Source organism: Centruroides sculpturatus, unplaced genomic scaffold (genome assembly GCF_000671375.1).
Source record: "Centruroides sculpturatus isolate CEXI.00-Female unplaced genomic scaffold, Cexi_2.0 scaffold221, whole genome shotgun sequence".
NCBI classification, from domain to species: domain Eukaryota; kingdom Metazoa; phylum Arthropoda; class Arachnida; order Scorpiones; family Buthidae; genus Centruroides; species Centruroides sculpturatus.
In genome coordinates, this window is record NW_019384612.1 from 802,391 (window position 1) to 808,390 (window position 6,000).

General features: G+C 32.3%; 1 protein-coding gene across 1 annotated transcript in view; it reads right to left on the minus strand.

Annotated features, from left to right (window-relative positions):
• Positions 1-6,000, minus strand: part of LOC111625275 (kelch-like protein 20) — a 55,204-nt gene that overhangs the window by 47,319 nt on the left and 1,885 nt on the right. The window lies entirely within an intron of this gene.

Below are 6,000 nucleotides of genomic sequence, written 5' to 3' on the forward strand. Positions count from 1 at the left end.
AAATAAAATTTTCAAATTTTCCTTAAAAAATTATACTTTTGTGACATCTGCCTTTAGTGAACCAAGGCCAAAATATAATTCTTTTATCATCCTTAATTAAACATCCAATATCATTTCCTTATATTATCTACAATTAATGATGTTTTAAGTCAACTGATCTTCAATTAGCCTATTTACTCCATTTTTTAACTTTAAATTCAAAGACAAAATTGCCAAGAGAGTTTCTAGAAGGTAAAAATCATTAACATTAACATTTTCAGAGCATAAAACATCTCAAATTCAGACTAATTCAAAACAAAATCAAATAGTTATTAACATTCTTAAATATAACAAGAAATTATCTATTGTGACATAGTCGCAATGCCGAGCTACATCTCAATTCAAAGTATGATTTTTCAAGGCTTAGAATGCTTTCATGATCATCATCACTTATGCTATACACATGTTGATGAAAGGAAAATTTTTACTTTCATCAACACTTCATGCACTTTAGTAAAGTTTGGCACAACCTTAGGTTCACCATATTCTTCTCCTTCTTTCCCATCCACATTTCCAGATGCTAGGAGGCTCTTGCACAGTTCATATAAAAATATACATAAATCTCAAACTTACAGAAAACCAATTCTGATTGTTTAGGGTCAGTGTGTGAAGGTTGGTCTTATCAGCATCCTAAATGTTGCAATTTTGTATTGGAAGGAGTTGCTAGAGTAATGAATTCTATTTTGTTTTGCTTAAAAATCTCCAGTTTGAGCCTAGCTGTATGGATCGTTACTCTGCTGAAACAAAAATGATCTCAATTCTAGTTTTTCTGCTGAATTCAATAAATTCCTGAATGAAATGTCAAAATAATACTTTGCATTCATTGTGTTATCTGTAAACTCCAATTGTCTGACTTCATTCCACTCTATACAGTCCCAAAAACTATCATGTTTTCATCACTGTGCTTTGAGGTGCCATGCAAGAAAGTAACATTCAAACTTTACCTTGCTTACTTCAAACTTTTCCCAGGCTGTCAGATTTAGGCTAAATATTGATTCATCACACTAAATTATGTTTTTCAAAAATAATTCAATAATGCTCTAAAGCAAACTGATACCTATCTTGTGCTGCTTTGTGAGGTTTGGCTTCAGTTTCACAATCCCACCAATTAAAAACAACTTCTCTAATGTGATTTCTGATTTGTTTGTTGATCTGATTTTATATCAATGTTTAAGTTATGTTTCATCTCTTGTCAGGAACATTATGAATTTTTTAATAATACAGACAATGGTGCAAATTCAACTACTCAAACTGTGTATACATTAATAAATACTGCACATATAACCAATATCCAGCAAGAAGAAACTACAAAGCAAACACTTTCATCCATGTTTAATGGGCATTGTCAGGCTAACTGACCTTCACAGTTTGAATTCAGCTGTTTAAAAGAACATGCTAGAAAAAGTTACTAGGAATATGTGATTGCCATCCATGTGTAAAAAGAGAGGTGACACCAGAGAAAGGAAGGGGAGAGTTGTAAGATTAAACTGACCTTCCATGCAGAGAGAAAGGACTCTAACAACTAAATTTGAACTGCAAATGTCAATTAGCCTGACGATGCCTAAAGGGCATCGTCAGGCTAAGTTTAAACACAGATGAAAACATTTGCTTTCTTGTAGTTTCTTTCTGCTGGATATTGATTATACATACACAGTGTTTATTAACAATGGTGCAGTAGTTAGCTTCTGTTGTTTTTCTTTTCCATCCTCTTCTCAGCATTACAANGGCATCGTCAGACTAAGTTTAAACACAGATGAAAACATTTGCTTTCTTGTAGTTTCTTTCTGCTGGATATTGATTATACATACACAGTGTTTATTAACAATGGTGCAGTAGTTAGCTTCTGTTGTTTTTCTTTTCCATCCTCTTCTCAGCATTACAATTATTTTTTCTTATTAGGTTATATATTAGCAATTCCAGTTGAGTGTTCAATCTGCCAATAATTTTTCCCTTATCAATTTTCTCTGCATCAACATACTTTGTCATATTCCTAAATTTAAAGTTAATCTGATATTTAGATTAGTATCACAACTGTTTGTCTTACATTTCATACTATTACATTTATGCTTGATTTATTGTTCTTAATTTATATATTTGCTTATATTATAATCTTTGTCCAATTAATTATTTTGCATTTTCATATATTCCTTCTACTTTTGTTTAATTTTAATAAATTATTAATTAAGTTATTTAAAATATTTATGACCAAAATATTATCACATTTTCAACAATTTCTTTCATTTAACACAGGAATAATCAAGTTTTTTATACCTACCACCCACTTTTGTATCTTTGTTCGTAGTAAAATTTTCTAACCACCCACTGGTTCCGCAGTAAGTTAATTTAGCGCAACTGCAAAGTACTCATAATTTTTGAGTGCTGATTTAGTAAAAATATGCAGTTAAATTTATCTTTTTGTTTATATTTTGCATATGTTTATAACACAGAAATTTTTTGCCAATGCACCAAGTGTTTTTTTTATGTCAAACTGGAAAAAGTAGTTAAATCTGGCAACCCCACCACAAAACAAGCTCAAGTGATGGCCACTGTTACAGTACAACCTGCTCCACGAATGAGTCATAGATGTGTGGTGATAATGGAAAGTAGCTTTGGCATCAGACAAAACCCCTACCGACCACCACGAAAACTCAAATTTCCCACTACAGTAGTGGGCAGTAGGGACCAGTATGACCACCACTGATTTAACATCTAAAATACTTAAAACAATCACCACAATTAACTTTCATTTTGCTGCTAATGCCATTTATGGGTTTATTTTTTGCTCACTGTACATCATCTTCAAATTTAAATACTGGTATTTGGTACTTGTACTTGAAATACCTTATATACAGTAAGCTTAACTGATTCGATATAACGTGGTCTTAACTGATATACAGTAAGCTGATTCAATATAACGTGGTCTGCTCTAAGCCTAAAAAAAGCTCAAAATTTACGCTGATTTAAATTATTGCAGCATTTCATTGACTTGTATATAATACTAGCTTACCCGTCACGCATTGCTGCGATCTCAGAAGAAACGAAATTCAAGCAAACTCGTTATGATAAAATTCAATTTACATTTTATCATTTTTATTGAAACTTATTATTATTATATTATTATTAATTTCATTGGGAAAACATTTCAAAGTGCCGTTTCAATTCTATTTATTTATTGGAGTGCTTGTGGATACACAATATTTTTTGTTTTTCCGTCTGGTGCGTACACGAATAAATCAGAAGGTTTTCCAACGCGTGAGCCGGCCACATACAGTTGTCCACGCGAGAAACACGCATTCTCCAAATTTCGCCCACACACTCACAGCGATTGTCAGAAGTGCGATATTCCCCATTTTTATATATATTTTTTAATTCTTTACAATTTTAATTATTTAATTGCTCCTTCCTTTCTTCCTTGGCGTGTTGTGAAATTTCTGATAGTCGGATAATAAACCGTTTTATTGTAATTTGTCTTTTTAAATTATTTTGAGTCAATATTAAAATTTGGAAAAGGGGATCCCTAGATCGGTAAAATAGGTGAATTTCCTCCTACAACTTTGGTTGTTGTTCAGGACACAGTTAAGGTTTTAACAAAGTTTGAGCGAATACATAATTAGCAAAAAAAAAAAGTTGAAATAAAGTGATTAAACAAAAATTATTACAAATATCGTAAATAACAGTTCACAAATGCATATATAGAGATATTTTTTGGAGAGGGGAAATGGTCTTCACAATTTGAAATCGATCAAACACATAGTGATATGCTCATATAAATGCGCGCCATCTATCGTAGGATAAATGTACTATGCCATAAACCTTCGCGGGAGTATATTTAATGACTTCCCAAAGTTTCACAGCAATCGGATAAATGGTGTGGTAATGCATGAAGGACAGACAGACACACATACATTCATTTTTATATATATAGATGATTATTTGCGAACATGAACCAATCAGCAAAAGATGGCAATTCATCATAGTGCTGTACTTTCCTTAAATCTATGTTTGTTTTGTGCAATTTTGGAAAAAATATAATGCAGGTTTCTGGCGAGAGCCTTACCAACAACGACCTTCAAGAACTGGCAGAACAAGGAATTCGTGTAGAACTGGAAAATAGTGATTCTGATAACGAAGAACCTAAAAAATTTCTCTACAGCTTTCCTTAGTAAAAGTTTGGTAATGACAACAAAAATCGTTGATCAAATTGTAGTGAATGATCCAGATTTTGAAAGGAGTGCAAAAGCAAAACGAGCATTTTGGATGTGATCTTCTGCTACCGACATTTGCTTAAGGAAATAAAAAAAAGCGACAAATAAAACACACAACTTTATGACAAAAAAGAATTTCAGAAAAGCCAGGGCCATCATCACAAAAAATAAACTTTAGATTTCTGTGTGCATATGTTTGTGTGTTATTTAACATATATTATTCTGCAAATTAATATAAAAATAACTTAAAATTAAAAGTAAATCTTTTCTTTTTGGTTGAGTGTTCCCCTTTCCCTATTTACTCTATATTAAAATGACCCGGTTTTGCACTGTTTTGTTTAGCGCTTTGTCCTCTAGGAATGCATCTCCTGCGTTAAGTGGGGTCTTACTGTATTTATTTTTGTCCCTTGTCACAACCTCTCTTTGAGTATCCATGTAAATGACTTTGCAAAAGTTTTTCATTTCTTTTTCAGCTACCTCTTAAGAATTCTTCTTCACTTATGTTTCTGAATAATAATAAATATTTCTGTTGAAGACATTCAAAAATTTTTCTCTGAATTATATTTTCATAAATACAGGGATAATTTATACACCAATGACCCATGCACCATTTCACAGTGTGTCCTGGGAAGGCTTCCCATGGAAATACCCTGGTTCTGAATGTATGTGACACCATTAAAAGTTAAAAACCATTAAAGATTAAAGTGATTAATGCAATTTTTAAGGTATTTTTGGAGTTTAATTATGCATCTCTTCATTCTATTTTGACTAAGCTCGTCAAATATCAATAAGTACTTATAAATGAATTTATTTCAACCAGAATAGCTTGTACTATGTCAGTGTTTTTCAACCTGTGGGTCGCGACCCCCAGGGGGTCACAAAGCCTTACACAGGGGGGTCACGGGTAAAAGAAAAAGACAAGTGTTTGTAGGTCCTATACTACAATAAAAAAAGTACAATCTCAGTGAGAAGGCTGTACCTGTTTATTTTACAGTACAATTGGCTTTTTGATCGCTATTTAAGTCTCAACAGAAAGAAACTTAATTAAATACGTAGTTTTTAAAATCACTGACATAGTTTTAATATGGCCCTGAGGGGTCGCCAGAATTTTTTAACTTGTAAAGGGGTCGCTTATTCAAGAAGGTTGAAAAACACTGTATTATGTGATCAAAACAGACAGATCCCACACTTCATTTCAGACACTTTCATCAAACCATTATGATTGAAACAATTTTTGAACCAAATATAAACTCTCAAATTTGCTTTCAAAACATACAAACTCTTATTAATTAGCTGATGTTTTCAACTTTTAAAATGCAATTAAATCAATATATATATATATCTATCAGACTTTACTTTCATGCAGAATATATTTCTGTATATTGAATTGTGTATATATATCTATATATATATATAAAAATGGACATGTATGTCCCTATATTTCACTTTTTCGCCAAAACTACACATCGCACGTGAATGGTGTTTGTATGTGGTGGTAGCCCCAAGTCTCCATTCGTGCATAGGGGTGGTTGCGTCTCGATAGCTATAAGGGTATGGGAGATATGAGGCTGAAAGTGGTTGAAAGTGGCTTTCTATTTCGAATGTTTTGTTCGATTTTTTCGAATTTGTTCGAATTAAATTCGAACATAAAATTCGAATTGGTTCGATTATAGAACGATTGAAAACATTCCAGAAACGTTGAAATTTGTTCGTTTGACTAAACGTAAAAATTCTCTAATTAGTCTGGAAACGGGGG